The sequence below is a fragment of the Vidua macroura genome, chromosome 19, assembly GCF_024509145.1.
Source record: "Vidua macroura isolate BioBank_ID:100142 chromosome 19, ASM2450914v1, whole genome shotgun sequence".
NCBI lineage: Eukaryota > Metazoa > Chordata > Aves > Passeriformes > Viduidae > Vidua > Vidua macroura.
Genome location: NC_071589.1, coordinates 9,484,480 through 9,509,288, shown reverse-complemented (window position 1 = coordinate 9,509,288; position 24,809 = coordinate 9,484,480). Strand labels below are relative to the sequence as shown.

The 24,809-nt window shown below is 44.9% G+C and overlaps 1 protein-coding gene across 4 annotated transcripts in view; it reads left to right on the top strand.

Annotated features, from left to right (window-relative positions):
• Nucleotides 1-24,809, top strand: part of COPRS (coordinator of PRMT5 and differentiation stimulator) — a 223,557-nt gene that overhangs the window by 130,696 nt on the left and 68,052 nt on the right. The window lies entirely within an intron of this gene.

Sequence of the window (24,809 nt, the reverse complement as noted above, 5' to 3'; positions counted from 1 at the left end):
AAATTTAACCAAAGTTGAACATATGTCTGAGTACCGGGGGCACAGGCTCCAGTGTGATGGCTCAGTCAGAATCTAAAGAGAGTCAGATTTGAGAAGAACACACAGGAACAAGATCTGACAAATACCCCATGTGATTGAGTTGGTTGTGTTACTGTGCTGCTCTTGAGTGACCTTTTTGATTCAACTGAAATTATATCTGTCCTGGGCGTTTGCAGGATTTGTGGATTGATGACAGCATCCCACTGACAGGCTGAGGTACAGGAAGACTTGCTAAAAGCCAAGTGGAGGTAAATATTTCCTTGCAGAAATCTGTCTATTGGCACAATGAATGCAGCATTTGCAGGAAGCATCCAGTGTGTGTGTTCTGTGCAGTTGATCTGCACACACAGGGTAATCTCAGTCACTGGGATTGTTATGGAAGCACAGAGCAGGCTCAGATCTTCAGGGCCACGTGTCTGTTGTGTAGCTGATCCTTATATATGTGAGAGAACCAGGAATGCCAAAAGTCCAGCAACTGCTACTCTCAAACTGGCTGCTGGATAGCCAGGAATCCTAGACAAGCAGTTGCTTATCTCTCTTTCCCTTTGAAAATCCCACCTTTTCAACAAATATATAAAGTCTTCTAATTCTGCTATGCATTATTTGTATGAGGAAAAAAGAACTATCCAGGAAAACCTGAACACAAGGTAGCTCTGTGCAAAGAAAATAATTGTCAGCACACTTAGTCCTGGCTCCCAAACACCTTCAGGAGAATTTCCTTTTTTCCTGTACTGACAGTAGCATGCTAGTATAGCCCTTGGGACTTGCTGGGGAGGAAGAGCTGGATCAGGGCTGGCTGCACAGCAGTGCATTTTTCAGCTTTGCCCTTTTGCAGAGCTTCCCAAGGAAATGGGTACGTGAAGGCACTGGCTCTGCACTGTGGAAAGGGCAGAGAGCTCAGAGTCACTTACCCAGGGGAACTGCAGGGATAAACTAGTTTGGTCCTGCACCAGCTTGGCAGCAGTTTGCAGAGGAACACAGGCTTCTTGCAGGAGCAGAAAGGCACCACTCATCACTTTACAAGGCAACTTTAAATTGTCAAAATGGTCACAGAGTGGAGGGTTCTGCCAGACTTGGCTGTGTTCTTCAGCTGCATTTGTCTTTCTACACTGCTGAGTCCTTCACCTGGGAGATGCTATAGAAACACAAGACATTAATAGAATGGAGCACACAATAAAAGCTAAACAATGCAAACCACATGCAATATAAGCAGGAAGATAATTCTCTGCGTGCTCTCTGCAATTGCTTAACATGCAGTAAATTGCAGCAAGTAAAGGCTGTGGAGTACAGATCATAAACTTGAATTCCACTGCTAAACTGTCAGGGCAGATCTGACCAACATTATAAAATATGAGAAGTGATTTTAGGAGCCTCTGTTTTGATGAGAGGGATTTCAGAACTGCTTCCCAAAGGTCGGCTGCACAGCGTTTTCAGAATATCAGGCGCCAGGGTTGCTCTTCTCTTCTGTAAACCCCCTGATGTTTCTTGTGCATTGGCACTGCATCTCGCTGGGGGAGACTTGTTTCACAATGGGATATTTGGGCACTGCAGTAATGGGAACTAGGAAAAGCTCGGAAGGACTTTCATGCTGAATCACAGCTTATCTACTGCACAGCAGAAGGGAGGATTCAACATACTTTCTTCTGCTTTTTACCTTTGGGAGATTTATGACAAACATCTAAAATTATTCTGGGGAAAGAAATGTCTGTCCCCCCTTTATTTTCTCTCTTGACTACAACAAACAGCTGGAAAGCTGCAGGTGGTCAGTCAGGCTGGCTGTGCTGAATTCACATGCTTGAAGTGAACTGGGGCTGGCAATGCCCACTAGATCCTTGGATGCCATCCCAACGTGCTGTGTGTTGCCCATATAGACCTGGATTTTGCAAAGCAAGAGCTAAAACCTAAAAGATAGGCTTGCTAATTTTCTGTAGTGGGTTTTTGGTGGGAAAGCTTGTCCAGTGCTTATATACAGGGCAGCTGTTGCAACCAGTCTGTTCTGATGTGCAAAGTGTCTCTGATTCATTTTGGGGGACCTTGGGACTGCATGGGAGGTAAATATGAGAAGAGCTGCTCATGCAAAGCCTTTGTGGTTGTGCTTAAAAATTATTGTTAGATATCTTTAATGTGGAACAGATTTCCTCTTCTCCCTGTGTGGTTTGGTGGGGTTGGAAGAGCCTGTGATGCTGGAATTCTGTCTTGGATGAGCAGAAAGGACTTTGCAGGCCTTCACTTGAGGCTTGGGCCTGTAGGCCTGGACCTTCTTCCTGCTCCAGCCCATTTCCACCTCACATCTGTTCCGTGTTAGTGCCTGCAAGTCAGCGATGGACCACACTGTAACCTGAGAGTGGCTGACTGCCCAGCCCAGCAGAAAGATGCTCTGGGAGGGGAGAGCTGGAGGGTGTAGGGTGGCTGTACCTGTACCATGGAGCACCACAGAGGAGTCCCCTGGAGAGAGCGAGGGCAGAAGGTACAGGGAGGTACAGGGTGAGGTACAGGGATGGCCAGGTGAGGTGCTGACAGGTGGCAGCTGCTGTGAGAAGTGCCCAGGTGCCTGTCCCTGAGCCTGGCCTTGGTGTCAGGTGCCTGTGGGCTCCAGAGAGGGTGGTAGGAGCTGCACTGGCTGTGCCAACAAAGGCTGTGCTCAACCTCTGCCTGTGCCTCTGGAGTGCTGGGCTTTCCCAGAGATGGACAAGGACAATATGGATTTAAACACATGGTGCCCTTGCCAAGGGAAAGGTGAGGAACATCAGCCTTGTGCCTTGTGTCATCCAAAACACAAACCAACAAAAGGGGAGGGGACTTCATTAGGGCTAGAAACCACTGATTTAGGCAATTTTGGATTCCCGGGGATAGTTGCTGACTTTTCAAGTGGATACACCAGAGGCTTAGAGGACTTCAGGCAGAGCTGGTGTGAGAAGGGAGGACTCAGGAGCTCCTGTCCCCAGGGGCTGCTCTGGAGCTGCTGTGCCTGGCCGTGCCTGTGCTCCGAGGGTGGCACAGCTCCAGCCCTGGAGCACTTGAGCTAGATCATCCTGCAGCTCCCCTACATCCCAGTTGTTATTGATGGCACACCTGGTGCCAAGTAGGACCTTTTCTATTCTTAATCTGTGATTAACAAGGTTGTTAAAGTCATTCTCGGCTCTGCTGAAACCAAACAGAGTTTTATGTGACATACTGGATAAAGGCTCTGTTAGAAGCAGTCTTTAATCTTCGTTCTAGGATTAAATCATATGTAAACAGTCACATTTTATCAGCTCGGCTGCAAAGTAATTTATTTGTTAGTCTAATTTTAGTAACTTGTAGGTAATTCAATACAGTTTGAAAGACATTGTATAGGAGAGAACAGATCTCATTTTCCACCAGTAGAACAAGTAAAGCAGTCCTCTGGTCCTGCAAAAGGCCTTGCCTGTTACGGATAGCTGCATGGATTTTAGAAAAGCTATTCCAAATGTGTGAAAAAGCAGCGTGACTGCATGTGGGGCTTTGCAGGACCAAGGCCTGCCATTGTGTTTATTTGGCAGAGCTGTTTGACACTGCAATGCATTTTTGTAAGTGCTCGTGTTGCATCTATTTTTACTGTGTTGTGCAATTAGACTTTTAGGACAGAGCTATAACTATTGAACACTGTGCTGGAAGTTACTGTACCTCAGTGGATGAGATAAGATTTTCTTTAGAACTAGAAGAGGATATATCTGTGGTATCTCTATGACAATTTCACAGACATTCAAAGATGGGGAGTGATCCTTGTGAATATAATTATTAGATCAGCCTTTACTACAGGACTTGATTTTTCCTATTGGAAAAATTATTCTATGCTGGAAGTCTGAAAGATGTTCCCACATGAAATCTGATGTGTAGGATGTGAAACTTTTCTCTTTGCATGAAGGCATTTCAGTGTGATTTCTGAGTGAACATGGATATGGTTTTATTGCTGCTTGGTGCTAACAGCTGAAGTAGGTTACAAGAGAAAAGGGGCTGAAAGTTGATTGATCACAGTAAAAATTGAACTCTGGCCAGGAATATTTTACAAATGAAGACTCTCCTCTCCTTACAGCACCTGGGATTTCCAGGTGATTTTAATGGGAGTAGAGTACTCTCAAAGGCTCTATTTCCTATTTCTGCTTCTAGCTAGACTTTGTAGAGTCTAATTCCAAATGGCCTGACTGTGCCTGCCTTAGCTCCTCTTTGAAAGACAAACCTTATTCTGTCATGGGGGAATTTCACCCATAAGTGCTGAGCTTTTGTTTTTCGATTGGGAAATTCAGGTTGAATAAATGCCAAAGAAAGCTTAAATTTTCCCCCTACTTTTCTGCCCAGCCTCTTGCATGGTAGAGTATTGGTTGCATCCAGATCAGTATGAACTCACACTGGTAACTGGAATTCCTCCTTAAAGGATCAAAGCTGTGCGATGTAGAGTAGGAATGCCTTTATTTGGATAAAATTGATCTAGAAATTATAGCAGCTGGCTTGAGTTCTTGGCCATACACATCCCAGTGCTTTAGAGGCAATGTTTACAGGAAACATTCCCTCTTTTTTTTTGCAGTTCAGCTAGTTGAAGACATCTCATTATCTGCCTGGATTGCATGTCTGCATTTGGTGAGGATTTGAGTTTAAAACACTTTAAAGAATGCTCTGAATTCATAACCTGCCAGGGCTCTCTCTTGGTTCGTGTGATTGGGAAATCTGGATACCAGGGCAGGAAAGGCCAATATAAAAAGAATAATGTGACTCAATTGACTGTGAAATTCTCCTAGGAACAGGTGTAATAGTGATCATAAACATTTGTGAAATATTTCACTACTAGCTTTAATCCCTGCAGAGGGGAATATTTAGGAACAGGAGAATGAATGTGAAAGTAATTTCAAAGGCTGAGTTAAAAGATCAGGAGCTTGAACCTTGGGTCCAGCCAAGGAGCAGCTGAGCACTGAGGGGACTGTGGGTCCCTTTGATCCATCATTCTCATCCAGATCAGTTCACCTGGGACCCCAGGAGGCCCTAATGGGGATCCTTAGGGTGGTGGTCACCCCAGCCACTGTCTTTTCCAGCACAACCTTGCATTTTCCCATTAGTTATGTTTTTTTAATGGGATAACACAAACTGTGTAATGAATAGATCACAAAACCCGGGGTGGAGGGGGAGGGGAATGAGCAAAATTTTGCAGCTGTGGAGCTGTCTGTGCTAGAGAAAGTGATGCTGAGCTGGAGTGGCTCTTTGAGAGGGGCACTGTGTAAGCAGGTGAAAAAGGTCATATTTCCTCATGCCTCGTGGAGGGCACAAAGCTTTTCTTCAGAGAATGCACAGGAAATGTAAAAGCAGGCAAGGGTCTGAGAACTGCCCAAGGAAGTTTGATATAGGTTGAAAGTTCTTCCTGTGCTTAGGGCCAGCGTGAGGAGCAGAATGCCATTTGCATTCCTGGGGGGCTCAGGTTTGCACAGCTCCTTGCAAAGGCCTCTCTGACGAGTGAATTTTTCCTACTGCCGTTAAGGAAACACAACTCAGGGGTGATTTCAAAGGGGGAAAACAAGGAGCTATAAAGACAAACATGTAGGAAGTGCTATAGAGTGATAAGGAAGCCACAATGGTAAATCAAAGCCTGAGGAGGAAGGATATGAAGGGGCACACAAGTATAAATCTCTCTAAACTGATCAAGGAGCTGGTGCAGCCTTTAGAGGGATGTGAATGGAGAGTCAGTGGTTGGAGCTGCTGAGGAGCTGAATGAATTCCTTGACTTGATAAGCAAGGAGAGCATACTCTATGGAGGACAGGGAAACACAGTGGTTTTCTATGTGGGGAGAGAGAGAAGGAATATTATTTTAAAGTTTTATGTGTGTGTAACCCAAGGAGACAGTTGGGAAATTAAAACTACTAAAATTGACAAGTCACCAATTTTAGATTAACTTCAACCTACGATAACTGAAGTTGGTTTCTGGCCTTGGTGTTTAAGAGGTCCGTGGGAAAGCAGTGGTGTCTAAGGAAAGAGACACAGAAAGCATTGTCTCCCTATTTAAAAAAAAAAAAACAACAAACAAACAGCAATTAATAAAAAAGAGTTCAGGCAAGTTGTAAAAAAACTTGCCTAAAGTAGCTATTACTAAAGGGCAAGCAGCAAGCGATGTTTGAGAGCCATTTGGTAGACAGTGAAGTAGCCCTCAGTACCCAGTCCTACATTTCTGAAATCTGTACTTTAAAGGGGCTGAATGTACATTAAAAGCAGCAGCTGCCACAAAGGTCTGGTTTTGGAGAGGGCTCTGAGGTGCTGCTGCAGTACAGACTGTCCCACAGAGCAACCTGCACACCAGCACCTTCCTGATTCCCCAGTTCCAGTGAAAATGGAAAACACATTCCACTCTTAATATCATGGGGTTTTAGACTGCCCTATGAGTCAAACCTACAGTGTTTTACATCCACTCTGTGCTACTTGTGGCCAGCTGGAGCAATGGCAGATGAGCAACTTGGTGACACTGGTGCTTCCAACTGCCCCGATCTCTTGGGACTGATGGTTCCAGCACACTGAGACACAGGATGCAGCAGGATGCAGAAGGATGCAGCAGGATGCAGAAGGATGCAGAAGGATGCAGAAGGATGCAGGAGGATGCAGCTCTGCACTCAAATGTCTTCATTGTGGTCAGAACTACTGCACCAGAAATTTAATTGAATGACAGGGTCTGAGCTTCTGACAGACCCCCTTCTTCCACATCCAGTGCAAGCATGAGATTTCATCCTGTAGATGCTCTGCTGACAGCAGAGGACCTTTGTCAGGTTATTTCAGCTAAGCCATGGCTTTTCAACTTTATTTTTAACCTGTGGAGCTCTAAACATTTGACACTGCAGATTTGAACCATTTTACAGCAAACCTAAGCCTATTTACTGTCTCCTTGCTCATGTAAATTCTTAGGAGCTTTTCCCAGACCTACAGAAAGACTCTGTGTGCCCAAAGGGACCATGGTTTAATGAAGTTACTGCTGCTCATAGCTTTTTTCATTAGTTCTGTGAAGATGGAGAGAAGCAAAGGAGAAGGATGCAATACCCCAAGCTCTTCTCACCTTCCAGAAACTAGAAATACTCTTTATTTAAGGAGAATTTTAACAGAGCTCCTAAGACTCATGTCCCACTAAAGAGCAGAGGCACAAGGCTCCTCTTGTGAGGTGTCAAGTTACCCGGGAGACAGACTGAGCAACTAAGAAATGTTGCAAGTTTTTGGAAAAGAGATTTATATATAAATGTGTTACGGGAAAAAATACCACTGGTCATACACATGGTAATTCTTCTGTCTTACTTTGTTTGCTATCTTTCTTTCTTTATTGTTTTCAAAGATTTAAAGGAATTTAATTAAAAAGGCAGTTTAACTATCCCATTCTTTCCAGATAACAAACACTAAAATAAAATGAAGTGAAATACTGGAGAGCCTGCTTTATACCCCTTTTAAAACTGAACACAAAAGCCAAATGAGATCATAGGGTTTATCGGGCAAGCTGTTTCCAGAAAAGATGAGGAACTGCTCCTGCCACTGTACAAGGAACAGCTGAACTTTCATCTGAAAAGCCATGGACAGTTCTCATCATCCATCTTTGGGAAGAATAAATCCAGAGTGGAATATAGAAGGTGACTGGGACAATGAGTGGTGCTCGCAGGGAAAAGCCAAAGGAGTGTGGGACGTTCAGTGTAGGAGAGCTGGAGTGAGGGCACTGCTTTCTGTATCTGTGGCAGAGGAAGAATATTATATAAAAGAAAGGAAATCTTTGGCTGACAGAATAATTATAAACTGTCATGCAATACACTTAAGATGAAAACAGGGAGGTCTCTGAGTCTTGGAACAATGGGCTCTGCAAGACCTTGGATTGGGGCAGCAGAGCCAGGTTCCATTTTGTAACCTGTACACAAAAGGGATTGAATGAGGAGCTGTGAAAGTGGTGTCTGGCTGCAGTGATCATCTCCAGTCCCACATGCTCCCAGAATAACATTAATTTCTTCTATCAGCCTGGTACTCCATAGGCAACTGTCTAGCTGTGTTCTCCCAAGGAGCCCAAAGTAGCTTTTATCCTCTGATGGAGTTCTCTCTTAGAGCTGGCTTGATGATGGATCTGGGAGCTGTGACAAAAGTGCCAGCAGTGACAGGTTACAGACCAACAGGACATCCACTGCCTCCACTGGAGGTGGCAGCCTGGCTTTTTTCCTGGTGGCTGTTGTGACAGTGACTGGGTCTGCATCTCTCTGCATTTCTCTGCATCAGGGTGTGCTGCCATGCCTTCTGCTGGCAGTGGCTGCCTCTGGAAGCTCTCCCATCACTGTGGGGACACTTCCAGTCTCCTGGTGGCTGCAGATCATCCCATTGAGTACCAATAGCTGCAGGGGGAGCCTGGAAATGGGGATGCAGGAAGAGAAGAGACATGTAGGGCTGCATTCATCCTGCCCCAGAACTGAGAGCTGTCAGTGTGTGGAGCAGGCCCGGGTCTCTCTGCTGGTCCCTCCTGGGGCAGGAGGCAGGAGCAGAGCCCAGGTGTCAGATGTCTGTCTTAGCCTCTGACCAAGAAAGTCTCCATCTAAATCAACAAGAGCTCTCCAGGCTTCGAAACATGGTGGGTGGGTATTTTTAGAAGCCAATCAATCAGTGGTGACTGTTCAAGTTCAGACAAGTCAAACACAGCCTGCAAAGTTATACAGAAGTGCTGTGTGTCATGGAAGGTTGGTGAGCCTGCTTGTTCAACAAGCTGTGCCAAATCCGTGAGCGACCAGAGCCCAGCTCTTTTTAGAGAGATAGCTCTAAGAAGTGTAAATAGATTGTGGATTGTAAAACACACACTTTTGAATTGAAGCAATGAATTGCAGACTGGGCTTCTAGGGAAACCTTTGAAAGTGCTAGAATTGTTTTCAAAACCTGAACAGACCCCTAGGTTGAGGGGTTTCTATCTTGGCCTTATTTGCAGGTGAGGAAATTGAGGCACAGTAGCATGAGCTGGAGTTCACTAATACTGAGCACACGGAAAGATCCTCCAAGGAGCTTGCAGGGTCCTCTAGATGCTATTCTAGTGTGTGGGGATGAAATAAAATCATAATAATGAATCATCTCCATAAAAAATGCTGGTGCAGCCTGGACTCAGACTGAACCTCTAAAATGGGAGACCAACAAGTCAGGTCAGCACCCAGATTAAAAAATGATGTTATGATTTCCAAATCCTCAGTTTATCCAGACTGAAAATTGTCCTGGTGTTTTCTGTTGTCATTGATCACAGAGAAAAGCTCTGTGGCTCTTCTGTCTGCTTCTATGCTGCTTCTTGTCCTTCCCTCCATCACTGCAAGGCGTTGGCTCCAGAGCACCACACCAGAGTCCTTGCACAGCTGCACAAAATGTAGTGCACAATCTGATTCTGAAACTGACTGAACTCATGTGTTCAATGCTAGCTGAATTTATGCTGATGCATTGGAAATACATTTTTAGGAAGGATTCTCTATAATTATTACATTATAGCTACTTTTGGGTTGCTCAGAGTACAGTAAACAATTGCTATACTTGTTAGAGGCCATGACTACAGAAAAACATTCCTCTCTATGAGGTCTGCTGTTAAATAATAACTTGTCATTTCATGGCATAGGGGAGTGCATGCCCTCGAAGGGACATGTTGACATTGAGCCAGCGATCCAGTTCCTTTAACTTCCACCACGTTCTCAGAGCTGCCCCAGGACAGGAACAATGAATGTGCTGAGGGGCAGCACTGCAGTTCCAAAATTTTGCACCTGGATCCTCTCACTGCTGCCTCTGTTGCTATTTTGCAGTAGCACTCAGGGACCCCCTTCCCCTGGAATTTGGGCCTCAGGATGAAAGGCAGGTGAGTGGGGAAAGCTGTGAGTGTAACAGCCATGCAGGGTACAGCTCCCATAGGAGTGGCAAGAGAAGGTGTTCAGGCACACTGAGGTTATAAAGGAGTAATTCCATGATCAGCAGGTCTAATGAGCAGCTTTCACCTGTGTGGTGTTTCCACTGTCTGCTGTGAAGGGAGCACTCACCGCTGCCTTTTCCTCGGGGAATACTAATGGTGTCTGTATCCTCCAGTTGTCATCTCCAGTCACCTCTGGGAGCTTCAGAGCTTTGAGAGATCCTCTCCTCTGTTGTGCTGAAATTGTCTGGTGCAGTTTAGAACTGCTCACACAGACACACACACACACACACACACACACATACACACAGAGTGAAATAATGTAAAGCTTTGTTTCCTTAGGAATCCCAGGCTTAACAACAATCACCTCACCATTGTCCCAGATGTAACATGCAGTTGTGGTTTTCATGGTGCAGAAGAAATGTGGGGACACAGCTGTGGCTCAGATCTGTTAATAAAATGCAATTAAAGATCTCAAGGCTAGGGCAGAATCCAGAAAATCTGATGGAGCTTCAAAAGCTGGGCTCAAGCAGTGAGCACCAGCCAGGGCAGGTGATGGGTGTCACTCTGACACCTCTCAGTCCCTCTCTGTGGTGGGGGGACCTGCCCCTTATTATATGGTCACAAGAAAAAAATGGAAAAACATGGCAAGTGTAAGAATGGAGTCTGGAAGCAGCTCAGCAGTGATGTGTGGAGAGGAAGAACACTTTAGGTGCACTTTAATGATGGTTTATGTAGATTGGAGGGAGATATGGCTGAGGATGGACACCAGTTGCCTCTGGAGAGAGTGCACTGAAGCAAAACTCTGTCAGAAACTACAGTTTTGGGAGCTCAGTGCTTTTGAATTCTCATCTTGCATCAGAGTGAAATATCTGCCCCCACTTGTGACCTCAGCAGCCACCCTGGCACTGGGGGAAGGAGCCAGACTTGGATGCAGATCTGACATTTCCCAGATGAATGGTGACCCCTGGGCTCTCCACCCCTCCACCATAACACTCTCCATATTTAGGGAGAAGAAGAGGATGATTGAATGAGGGAATGGCTGTCTCCATACTCAGCCCTCCTGCTTTTTGTTTGGTTTGCATTGCAAACTCCATGTTGTTTTAATGTAATTCCTTGTATTTAATGTGTTTTTATTGCTTTCTCTAATAACACTGACCGAGCACTAACAGCCAAATTAAACAAGCTGTGCCACTAAGCCAAGCATTTCACTTCAAGCAGCAAAGAGGATGCCTCTTACCCCTACCCAAGCTTAGATGTGAAAATGAAGGACCTCGCTGCTCATCGGGGACAAGGAAGCAAATGGCTGCTGTGGTGCAGGGCAGGACTGGGCAGTGTCCCTGCCCTGGGCTCCCTCCCTGCATGTGCTGGGGTCTTGAGGTGGGAGTTAGACAAGGTAAAGCCTGGTTGTTCTCAAGGTTGTCATGTAGCTTCCCATCTCATGGGCTTTATCAAGCTGGGTCTTGTGTTCTTGTGGCTGTAAGCACCTCTGAGCCACTCTGAATTCAGTGGGAGCTGAAGTTCATGCTCTGCATTGCTGAAAGCCTTTCCATGAAATTAAAAATCAACCCCAAACCTCCTCCCCTGGTGCTGATCTGTGGTGTGATGTTGACGTAAGTGTACAGGAGTTTCAGCAGCTGGATTGCTGGCATTTTCATAGGACTTTTTTCTAATTTTCTCTGTCTTTTACATAATATTCCTGAAGTTTTTTTCACTGTTTGCCTTTCCCCAACATGTCCCAGGCTTCATCTCTGTCCTCTTAGTGCTGCTTCCTGTTGTTCTCTGTGATCTCCCTTGTTCCATCTTTCTTCTCTGGTTTCCTCCCTTTCATTTTAGCCTGGTTTGTTCACACTGGCTCAGCCCACCCTCCCAAAGGGGAAGCATATCTGTTTCATTCCCTGTCTCCATTTCCCTCCCAGCCCCACAGCTGTTCCTTCTCTTTCCCATTCCTTCAGGCTTCTCTTCTGTTCCCAGCATCATCCACTGCCTTCTCCTTTTCATCTCCCTGTCCAATCCCTTTCTTCCATCACTGGAGGTCAACAACAGAGAAAACAGAACATGAACCAGGAGGGGGATGTTACAGCCAAGAATGATGTGACTGTGAGATGCCAAGTATTGTCTCACCAGCGTTAGTCCAGACTGCTTTCATCTGGCTGGGTGAGCTGAACCCACCAGCTCAAGCACTTACACAGTTTTTGATGTTTTGTGCCACACAATCTGTTATTACACCTGAGAAATTCCAGCCTTTTGCTTTGTACAAGTTGAAGGCCAAAAGCTCTGCAGTGGCAATGAGGTGGAATGTATACATCATTTCCAACTTTTCCCCACCATGTGCTGCACTTTCCCAGCTAAGCACCAGCATCTGTAGCTGCCCATGTCTGTGCCTTGGCCTGTGTAATTATGTGTTTTATAGTTCTGCTCAATCACAAGCAATCACAGAGCTGCAATTTCAGCTGGGACAGAAAATGATCTAACAAGTTGGCTCGTGTGTGATTGCAGAAGATACATTCTGCCACAAATTTGTTCTGCCACTGCTTTGTGCTCCTAAGTGGAAGGCCCCAGGGGAACAGATGAACACAAGGGCGGCTGGTCTGTGACTCAGGTCTGTCTGTCGGCTGGGGTGAATTAAACCTACAGCTTAGACGTGCAAAGAGCTTTTCACTCTGGAGGGAACTGGGCTGCACTGTGTGTATCTGCCTCAGAAACAAGCTGACCTGCCTCAGGCATCTCTTTATGGATTTAGGGAATGATCAAATCTGGAAGGGGAACCTGACCTATCAGCAGGTCAGCCAAAACCTAATGCAGCCCACAGCAACACCTGTGCAGCCCAGAAAGTGCATGGAGACCCCAGAGCTGCTGTTTCACTCCCTCCACAGCTGTGGTTGCATCTCCTGCCCCTTCCCTCTCACCTTTTCCTGTAATGCCTGACTCAGGCTTTGCCTTCTGTAGCAACAAAGAAAATGTCATCACAAAGCTCCTTACGCGGGTGCAGCGGGAGGCTGCGATAGCCGCAGTCACGGCTGGGAATGAGCGGAGCTCTCTGTGCCATTATTGTTCTCTGCTCCAAGCTGGAAGCAGCCGAGAGAAGGACTCACAGCCTGTCCCTCTGGAATCATCCCCCAGGACCTGAGCAAACCTTCTGCGTTGCGGGGTGTGCACCAAAGCCAGGAACAGCATTTTTTTTGTGGGAAAATAAAGATAGAATCCTCCACCTGAATTTAGAGTCAATATCCAGTTCTTTCACAGTGATTGCTCTGCAGTGATTGACATTTCAACTGTGTTTAAAAGAACAAGTAAAGAAATACAGGAGGGGAGTATGAGAATTTCCAGGGCCAGTGCAGGGTGTGCTGAAGGAGAAAACAATGCAGTCATTGCCCTCCTGGTCAGACCCTCATGGGGACAATTAAACTTCTTAGAGGGCTCTTATTGTCAGGGTTTGGGACAATCAGAGGATGTTTCCTCTGGGAGCAGTGATCTGCTCTCACAGGTTCCTCTCCAAACCTGATTCAGAGCAGTCTGGTTCCTCAGTGTGTAGCAAATGCCACAGGTGACGACTTTGAAATGCCTATCAGCAATTTTAGTGGTGAGTACATATGGAAGTGAGATGAAGGAAAAGTCAGAAAACACTCTTAGCTTGCCTGTCCCCTTCCTAATGGAGATGATAGAGTTAAAAAGTTATGCTATGTAAACTGTCCATTTCTGATCATACCATAATGTCCCCCTGCCAAGCTCCATGGCCCATTCAAATGCCCACTCTGCTCATAGTATTTAATTGTTTTAGCTTTTAGTAAAACATCTGTTACAGCCTGTTGAACATTTTAAAGCATTTCTTGCTAATGGATTTTCACAATGTAGTTTAAGGGATGTTGTTATTAATAAATGTAACTGCACTGAATAGTAATTTGGTAAAGATTAAAGAAGCATTTATAGATTCCACTTCCCTTTCAGCAGTTGCTAGGAATTTTCAGTCCTTCAGAATACATTGAATTTAATTTTGATTTTTTTTTTTGTTAAAACCAGGCTATTATATTCTCATTATATAAAGAGAATATGAGTAGGGTTGAACCAGTTGTGAAGTCCCCTGTGAAGTCCCCAGTTCTTCTCAGCACATCAGAGAGGTTTCCTTGCTGTGAGAGAAAACAAAACTGGCACAGGTATCCCATCCAGCATTGGTGGAAAAGTGTAAATGCAGTTGGTATTGGGGGAGGGTTTTTTTGCAAGATGATTAATCAATCTTAATATTGATGGAAACATGAAAAGGAAATAATTTCTCCATGCTTGATAGCCAATTTTTGCTAATGGTCTGCTCTCCATTACACTTTCATTGCAATGACTGAAGTGCTTTGTTGTGTATAAATTAATTAGGGACTTGCATCTCAGTAGTGAACAGTGAGTGATTGGCTCCAGTGAAACAGGAAATGTGGAATGTCTAAAGGCTGGTATCTGCTACAAAAATGGCTCTGTAAACACTTGTGGCACACAATAATGAGAAGTACTGTGAGTTATGTTGGGAGTGCATCATAAAATTATCATAGGGCTAAACAAGGGAAATTGTGAGGAGGAATGCTTGCAGAAAAAAAAAGGGAAATATTCTTTTCTGAGAAGACAGCTTTGCTTCATTAAGATTTGATCCATGCAGAGACTGATGTCTTCAGCATAGGAGACAGGTATTAATCATGGGAAAGAATTTGTTTGCACAACCAGCAGAAAGGCAGTTTTCTTAGCAAATAAGAAAAAAATTACTTTCTTTTTCTGAATTGAACTTCCAGTTCAAGATGCATCATATCCAAATGCAGAAGCAAAAATGAGCAGAGGCAGCATGAAGCTGGAGAGGGCTGAGACGGGGACTTTGCTCCTGCTTTTCTCAGTTGCCGGCAATGTGACATTGTACAGCTCTTTCTCTTTTCTATGGCTCTTCCATACCTCCCACCCTCTATGTATTTTCTTTGTTAGCTCTTTTTGAGAACAGAGAATTTCTCATAGCCTGTGTTAGTGCTGCGTGTAACTGCTCCAGATGCTATGGTGATATCGAGAGTAATAGCTCATCTGCCACCCAGCTCATTCCCTCAGCTCATTCTTTTGCCAGGCTGCACATTCTTGTGAATAGGCAGCTAAGAGATTGCTCTATAAAGCAGTAATATGGATCTGCCTCTTATAACAGGAATAAGTTCAATGAAATTCAGTAGGAATAAAATGGGTACTTGTTATAGAGGAACCAAGACATTCTCTGCAAAATACACAAACAGTACTTAAAATAGTTTAAAATTCAAGACAAGAAAATGGTGTGAGATGTTGGTTGCAACTTGCACCAGACTTCTCCCCGGGGATGAGTGCATTACATTATAATCATTCTGTTTTTCTGGATTGCTTTCCTTGCAGAGCAGGCTATAAATAATCATTATTGGTACTGCAAGGAGGCAGTGGGTTGCTGAACAACCATGACTGAATTCTTAATTTGTCAGTTACTGATACAATGCATCTGTTTTACTAATTATTTTAATGATGTTTTACATGCAAAGGAAAGAATAAAAAATTACTGAGGGGTTTGGGTTGGGTTTGTTTTCTTCTTTTTAGATTCCCAAACTAATTGGAGGACGGCCTACCTGTGACTGTCTGCATGTTTGCAAGTCTTGGGTCTGGACTGGTGACATTCAGTGGTGGTTCGTGTGTACGGTTTAGCAATGTCAGCCCCGAGCCCCCAGCTACTCTGCAGACAATACCAATGTGCTACCAGCATCCCATGGGGGACATCTTATTACTGGAGGAGGATTCTCAGGAATGTAAATGCAGTTTTATCCTTCTCAAAGTGCCCCTTGCCAAGGTCAGCCAGGAGCACTTACTCCAAGTGATGCGTTGTTAATATTCCCCTAACTCACTAAGTGTGAGGCAAACATTGCAGCTTCTGTCCTCCATTTCTTTGGGCCCAGCCATGCCCTCATGGACATCCATGGCCTGACAGCTCCAATCACTGAAGTCAGTGGACCTAAAAGATAAGGTATTGATGCAGGAGGGAGATGAATCAGGACTGTGGCCAGAGTCCCATTGATTTCAGGGAGCAGGGCTGTGGTTGCTGTCCTGCGGAGCTTGAGAGCAGAGTGCTTCAGTGACTGTCCTAGGGACCCAGCTCAGTCACTGTGCTGTAGGCAGGGAGCACAGCTCCCTGACCTGGGATGCTGAATGCTGATGTGGCCAAAATGAGCTTATTTCCTCTTACAGATCCTATCAGGAGAGTTCCTGAGGCAGTCCTCTCCTCTCTGCCTCTCCCCCAAGGAATGCAGGTCCTGCCACACACACTGTCCATACAGAACCTCTGCCTTGAACTTTGTGCCTCAGGCTTCAGTTTGTGAGCCCTTAAATGGCCCTTCTGCAGCTGTCTCAGGCCACACACAGTCATGAGACTCTGCCGGAGGTGACAAAGCTGGCACTGGGTCTGGGAATACCTCTCCTGTATGGAATTAAACAGGTGAGCATAATCCACTGGAAGCCTGAGCACTTTGGTTTAGCACTTACCTGGAACAGGGTGGACATGGTGACCTGCAGCCCCTCCTCAGCTCCTCACACAGCACGAGCAGCCTTATCCTGTGGGGCTGAAAGGGCTGTGGGCACTGAGAGGCAGCATGAAAGTGTGTGTTTCTGATTTGGTATCATTTATATATAGGTGATGTGCTGAAGTCTGGCATTACCAGAGTTAGACCCACCACAAACTCAAGACAACAATGTGGAACGTTGGTGTCTCCCTGCTCTGAGCTATCTCAGCTGGAAAGGCTTTTGGAAATTAAGACAAATGGAAATGTAGCCTCTGGACTTGTTATTACTGTTACTCAAAAGCCTCAGGCATCCAGGCTCTGGCCTGTTTGGCCAGTTGCTCTGTGCTGCTGAGGATGCTCTGCTCCTTTTCACTAGAAAGCAAAAGCAGTTTTGTGCCCAACAGGCAATAGACTTTTCTCTTGTTTTTTGTTGGTCTCCTCCACTGCCTTCCCCTGCAAGGGGGGAGCAAAGGGTGGTGCAGCCTGTGGGTTTAACTGGACACCATCCCTTTAATGTGGAGTTGTGTTTTTCTCTCAAGGCCAAAAATAAATGCTACTGAAGGACTAAACAGACATGAAAAGAAGGCTTAGATACGTGGAAGACAAGACTGCTTTGTGTTTCCCAAAGCAAAGAGCTTGTTCACAAGGAGGTTACTTTTTTAGACAAACACTAGTCCTGTGACACTGCCAAGGTCAGTAGGTGCCCAGCAGAGCACTGTGAATTCGAGGCAGACATGCTCTGGGAGCGGGGCACAGCTTTTCTCCCCCTCCAGAGTATTTACAGTATATTAATGGAGAGGAGAGAAATTTGCTTTGCTCTGCTTTCTTCATCTCTTCTATGGGGATGGAACATGCATCAGTTTGCTAATGGAAGAGCTTCCATCTATCTTCCATCTTTTTGGGACAGCATCATGGCCTTAGTGCTGTGGTAGGTCTCTCATGCTGTTTTGGGAAGCAAGGGCTTTGCTGCTGCCATTCTGCAACTCAGAAAACAGGGAAAGCAAGGACATGTCACAGGCAGGATCCTGGAGTGATTCTCATGGCAGTGGGGAAAGTCAGTGAGTGGGTGGGTGACCCCCTGCTGAGACTCAAGTCTCACTTGGAGTACAGATTCCCTACATGACAGTCATTTTAAAAGGGGTTTGGATGACCAGTACATTTTTATAATGTGTTTTGAGTGTTGGTTTCCTCTTTTCTAGAATTGGCCCTGTACAGCCAGTTTAAGCTAAGCCTCTGCTACTTGTCCTGGCTGCATGTCTTGGACAGGTCAGTCCACGGTCTTGGGTGAGCTTTGCTTTCTCCAAGAACCAGACAGAATTCAAAGCAAATCGCTTGGCACAGCCACCTCATTTTCAGGTGAGCAAGGTCTGGCTGCTGCGGCAATCTCAGTGGGGTTAAGAGGCTTTGTTCTTCACCTCAGGCACTTAACTAATTCCTCATGGAGTGCAGTATGTTCTGAAGTGTGATCTTTATGTCTCAGTTGTCTATAAAATGAAAATGCTAGTTCATCCTGAGAAGGGTTACAGTGTCTCACACACACAAGGGCAAGTGAAGTTCTTTCATTGTCTCTGAAGCGCTGAGCTCTGAGTCATCCAGAGCCTGTGAAGACTCTGGTTAAGAGTTTTTAAGGGTACCTCATTAGGGCTCAATCTCCAGCACTGTCTGTAGTCACACACCAAAGTACTCATCTCTCAAAGGACAAACGTTGAGAAATTAAGGGAACAAAGGAGTGGAATCAACTGCACTGAAGACCTGAGGAGTTGAATGTGATGGGAACTGGATTCCAAAACTAGCTGGAACATGCAGGAGGACAAACCCTGAAGGGAAACACTCCAAAACCCGCCCCAAACACATGCAGGAGTTTGTGAGAGCAGACAAGGGATGGGCAGAAGGTCTGAGCAGCAATGGAGTGTTCAGTTCAGGTGCAGCCAGGGACTGAAATCAGAGGTCTGTAGGGGAAGCACTGCAGGGAATGACCACCTGCCTTTGGAGCCCATCACCCTGCACAGGGCTGAGCCCCTGTGCCAAGAGCATGTTCAGTCCAGCAATTCTGGACCTGCTTTATGAGCTACTCTGTCATCTTTGCCAGGAGTGCGGCATCAGAGAAGAGTGTCGGGGCAAGACTGGAGGAACTATTTGCCTCAGTCTTCCCGTTTTAATTTGCCGAGGTCAGAAAATACAAGGGTAGAATGAGAAATGTCAAAAGTAAAGTTGTGAATCAGACTTTGAAAAAGAACAGATGGTAGAAGGTTTCAGTTAGATAAATACAGAAGAGGAAAAACATGGTCATTATATAGTGAGAATGGGATTGAGATTAGACTAGTCTACATATGGTCCAAAATCAATTAAAACCACTTTACCTACGTTTTCTAGATAGTAGAGATATCACCTCTAGTAGAGGTGATAATATTGGACAATGGGGCAAAGATGGGATTTCTAGTAGGAACATACTTAAGGGAATGAAAATTATCACATATAAGACGGAAGGAAAAGCTTAAAGAATTCCATGTGCTCAGATCAAAGTGCCCTGGCAGATTTCCACCTCAGGATTTGGAAAGAACTGGCACATTAAAGGAGCTCAGTGTAACCTCATATTTCTCTTTGATGACTGGTTTTTTTTTTTTTCCCCAAGACAAATGAAATACAGGTGATATACTCTATCCAGACATGAGTCAAGAATGTGATATTACACCACATGGGAAATTAGTAGTTGAAGTTGAGAAGATGGGAATTAGTGTGGATGGCAAATGCAGAACTGCTAAAGCCAAGGACAGGGAGCTCTATGGGAAGGAGAAATGCTGGACAGAGAGTGGAGCTCCTCAAGAGTCAGTCTTGAGCCAGTCTTACTTATTTTGTTAATGACTCTGGCACAGCTGTAGGAATGTCATAAAGAAATTTGCTGAGGACACGGGCTTTGCTAATACAGAGAAGGATCAGAACATCAATCCGCAATAACTTAATGACAGAATTTGAGATAGAATAGACAAAATATAAAGACAGGCAGTTAAAAATTAATCACTAGAATATCACATTACTCACTTGGGAAGGACAAAAGCAGGATGGTAAAAAAAACACATACAGAGAATTACTTGCTCTGAGGGATAACTGTGAGCCACCAATCTGATATGGAAAGGCAAACAGTCCTGGAAGATACAGGTTCGCTCATGTTCCAGGAAGATTAGCAGGTACAGAGAAGGGCATTAAGGATGATCAGAGGGTTTAGAACAAGAGGAGACTAGAAGAGCTTCATTTGTTTAGTTTCTCAAAACAAAGACTAGAGCAGATAGGATTGTTTTTGGTAAATACATCTGATAGGTAAAGATCAGAGGAAAAAAAGAGAATTATTTAAACTAAATTACGATCCTGGCACAAGAACAAATGATATTAGGGCTGGAAATTTAAAACGAAGTGTTGGAATAGCCTGCCAAAAAGCGTGATATGATGTAATTGATTGTGATAGTGAGAGACTGGCTCAGTAATGCTGAGCCCTGTGTTCCTAGAAACGTGCAGCAGACAGGATTTTGGCAAAGTGGGCACTGGGCTCTAACAAGGAGGAGGAGCCCTGTGCTGCCTGTGTGAGCAGGAGAAAGCATAACTGGCCAGTCATCAGCTTTGGAAATGGGGGAAAAAGGAAGCTTTGATTGCAACAGCTAAAGTGAGGTCCTTCCCTCCTCCTCCCCTATGGGAACTGGCAAACTCAGCTCTTTAATGGTTCAAGCTCATCTCAGCCTTGCCTATAAATAGATAAATGAGATTCCTCCTGTCCCAGTGAGTAATTCTGACATCCTCCCGCTGCCTCAGAGAGCTGAGTCACAGGCACTCTGCACTCCAGTCCCTGCATTACTTACATGGTCTCAAAGGAAATTTTAACACATCCAATGAATCATCAGGGATTGGATCATGTTTAAAGTTATTCCATTGGCATTTCCCTTCCATTGTAGTAAGTCTGCCAATACCTAAAACTTTGGCTAATCTGGACTCAAAACACATTGAGGAAATAGCATGTTGACATATACAGCTACTAATAAAAATAATAATAAAAAGTCTTTTTAAATTTGCACCAAAAAACAAGTGACCCTTAGTGGATTCCTCTAGTGCTTTTGGACCTGCTGATTTTCTCAGACTCTTCCTTTTTTTGTAGCTGCTTATTTAAAGGAACTCAAAATTTGAAATGTTTACTATTCAGTCATTAGGCCCCTAATTTAATCTCCTGCAGATTTCCTGCCAAAATACTATTTTCACTGAGATGAAGCTTGCAGCCCCATGCTCATTCTCTCTCAGACACACATTCCTGGTCTTACCCATGATAAAAATAAAATGCCTGCAAAGCAAAGACTAAACCAGAGCAGTGTTAAGTACAGAACACAGGGCAGTGATACGTCACTGTATGAGCCTCATGGGGCATTGTCACTTGTCACCTTGCCTTCTCCCAGGTGGTACAGAGTGGTCCCATTGGCTTAGAATCAACACAGCATTTGAAATCAGAACATCTCTCTCTCTCTTTCCCTCCCTCAGAAAGCATCTGGAAGAGTGGAAAATTCTCCAGTAGAATTTGGGGGCTGTGAAACAAATACAGAAATATTTCTCTCTGTTGGTTTTCTGGCTTGCCTTTCATATCTTAGAGCTGGTTGGGACATTTCACTCATTATTACCAGACTTGGTTTCAGTCAGTGAGAAATGCTAACATTTGCTGTTTTGCTGCTGTGGTTTGGTATTCTTAGACCTAAAACCTGGTTTGTTCTTTTGATAACTCTAGGAAATCTGTGTTGTATTTAAATAACATTTTTCTTGTACCTTTTCATCAGGCAGTTCTCCGCCTTTGCATAGATTGTTAACAAGTGTTTACTCCACACATTCCAGCCAGAGCTGCAGTTGCTCCATGAGACGCTTCTGTTGCGAGGCTGGTTGGGTTATTTATCAGCCCAGCACAGCCTTCACTGCCAGTTTGCTGCCAGCTGTTAACTATACAATAGCATTGGGAACAAAATCAGTTCTGGCTCTGCCAGCGGAGTTGGACATAATTCAGCTACCTGTTGACAAATGATGATTTGTTTAACAGCTTAAACTTAGTTTAAAACTATTTAAACTATAGTTTAAAACTATAATATTTTTGTAGCCAAAAGGTTCACCCTCCTCTGCAGCTGGTAACAAAACCTGAGGAGTTCCCAGAAGTTCCTCACTTGTGTCTTTTTCAAATTTTCATACTGCACTGCCTTGTATTGTTGTCTCTATGCAGGAAAAGACGTCCTTAATGGGCAAAGCAGTGGTGTCTGCATGCTGCTGGAACAGGGCAGCTGCATTCCTTGGTGCCACTTGGCTGCTTGGTTGGGCTCTGAAGCAGCAAGGGCCACTGGACAGTGGGGCTGTAGGGATGCTCCAGGACAAGCCAGAGGCCTGAAAACAAGCCAGGGTTTCTGTAAAGCATTAATCACCCCGTGCAGGGCTGGGCACTGGGAACGGGGTGAGAGTTCTCCCGCAGCACACACATGGTTTCTATCTAAGCTTTGTTTCAGCTGGATCTTTCCCACTAATGCATCCTTCTTTAACACCTTGTACTCATTTACCGCGGGGCTGTTCAGCAGCATAAATCAATTAAGTGCTGCAGAAACCCACTGAGACAGGGAGAGTTCCCTGTCTCTGGTTCAGCTGGGGTGGGAGGCACACAGAGGTTAAGCCCGTGCTTTTTGCCACACAGGGAGCGAGGGTGGAGCATGGAGCAGCCCCCAGCTCATCTCCTGTTTGAGTTTCAGCCCTCCCCAGCACCCTCAGAGAGACTCACAGCTGCTCCAGGAGATCTGAGGGCCTTGGGGAGCTTCTCATCTGGCATCAAATAATCAGAGAACTGAAGAGTGCCAGCCCTGCTGCCATATCCCACTGAGACTGGCCAGGGAGCCTCACTGAGCAGGGCTTAGCAGTCCTGAGCTACCCAACTGTGCCCTGTAACAGAGACAGGGTACAGTGTGGGCCTCCAAGCTCATCTTCATGTGTCTCACAGGTTTGTCCATCATGAAATTGCTTATACCCGCTGGAGAAGTCACTGCTCAGTGGTTTAGCTACAACTGGCCAGAGGGACGTGCAGGGGTTCAGGAAGTAGCAAAGTCACAAAATGTGAATGAGAATAGAGTCAGAAAAAATGAGTGACTTTAAAATAATAATTTTGTCATTTTCAAAGACAAGTTGGTCTTGTTCCAAGTGTAGCACCAGCTCAGCGTGCCAGGCAGAGCTCAGGAAGTGCCTGCCAGTGGCTGGTCCCATGGGAACGGGATGCAGAGATGTGCCTCTGCTGCAGGCTGGGCTGGAGCTGTTCACACACAGCACAGGCTCCAGAAACAGGAGAGAGTAATTCAAGCCACATGATAAGGCTGATCCACACAATGAAGGAAGATAAAGCCTAACCAAGCAGTTCCTGCTCCTCATGGGTGTCTCTCAGGAGGGCCTGAGGCTGTGAGATGTGCCCTCGGCTCACAGAGACCATTAATCATGAGTGTGCCTTGGTCCTGGCTATTTTAATCACTGTTGAAATACACACTCCTAAAAATGGTATTTGATTCTAATGCACATGATTTCCTTTGGCTTCCTTTCCCCCAGTTCAGTGCAAGCAGTAACTACTTGGAAGTCCACACACTGGGATCCATAGATTTGCTTCCCACCTGTCATGGAGCATAAGATCCGTGACACCAGACATAGCTATCAGAATATACTGTAATGGGGCTGTGGCCTGAGTGTGGTACCAACCTGTCCTGTGCAGTTGCACACTGGAAATGTCACGGGTCCTACTGGATCATCAGTCCTTCCCTGTTGCACATCATTATGTAATGATTGAAAATGCCTCTTGTATATGCTGACACTACTCAGGACGTCAGTCTGTTGTCGGAGAAATGAATGAATCATCAGAAGTGGATGAACTGGGAGTATATTTGTAAAGGGTAGGCTGTAGAAACCAGTAAGTCTTTAATTTTTCCTTTAAAAACGCTGAGCAAAAGTCACAGGAAGTTTAAGGAGAAAACAAATTGTTCTTCCACAGGTTCAGAAGCACAGCAGAGAGTCCTTGTACTGCTCAGCTTCTCTCATGAGGCAGATGAGCAGCCTGAGGAGTCTGGGGGTGCCTTCCTTTAAGTGCAGACTAAATGCATCATGCCCAGCTCCATGGGCTTACTGGTACTCTAATTTACAAACTGGATTGCTACAACTCTGAATTTCTCTGCATTTTTTTGTCTATGAGAGTGTTGCTATTGAGCTTAAAGAACCAGTCTGAGTTTACAGACAGAAAGAAAAAGCAAAGTTTACAGGAATATCAGCTTAAAAAATATAAGGAACATTTTGCAGATACATTAATCATCAGGGACCCCTTCAGTGTTTGTCACACTGAGCCAGGTCGTGGGCCCATGGCAGCAGAACAAATAGCCAAGAGGACTCTTTACAATTTAATGTGGGATTTAAATCATTAGAGCCAACAACATTATTTACTTGGGACACCACAAATCAGTGTTTTTTTGGTTTTTTTTTTAAAGCTGCATATAAAGCAGCATCAAGCTTGGTAACAAGAGGACTTTCTGTCTGTTGGGCTTCCAGGTTAAGAAGACAAATCCTGTTCCAATAACATTTTTCAAACTTGATGTGGCAGAGAAAGGCACAGTCATGCTGTTCTAGATCAGCTGATGAGTTTGTGTGCTGAACTTCGGACCCAGGGATGTCAGCTCACTTTGCTCGGGTATTGTTTTGGCTTTTCTCTTTAAAAAGTACCAAGTATCAGCCTTTGAACCCCAGGCTATACAAACTGGGCACCAGAACAGGGTCCAGCTCGTGTGAAGGTTGGCCCAGCCATCCCACTGGAGAAGTTGTAGTTTCTTTCCCACCAATTCCAGCAAATGTTCTCTTGGTGAAACATGGCCAATTCTGGTCCAGTTAAAAAGACAAAGCCCAATAACCACCTGCTAAAGGTAAAGGTTCCTTGAAAGATTGGATTTATTCAGTCTTGCTGAAAAGCAAATGTCTAAACTGTGACAAGTTTGCCTAAATAACTGTATTTCCTCTGTGAAGCAGCTATTTATTCATCAGAAACTACAGCAAAGTACCACAGGGCTTCAATAAAATAAATCGATAAATTTGCCTGCAAAATGTATTTCCTGCTCTAATTGTATTCCACATATGTGTCTGACATACAATTTCTGTTTGATTGAATGTACCACATTAAACTGTTCTGGACAGGAGCTGTGCACTGAGAGCAGCTGATAACAGTGCAAGGCATTTCAGCAAGCCTCCCCTGCAGTGAGAGACTCCTTGCAGGCATTAACAGAATTACTTGTACTTGAAGAGAAATTTCTTTTTTTTTTTTTCCCCTTTTCCCTGTTGGGATCTCACCCTACACCCT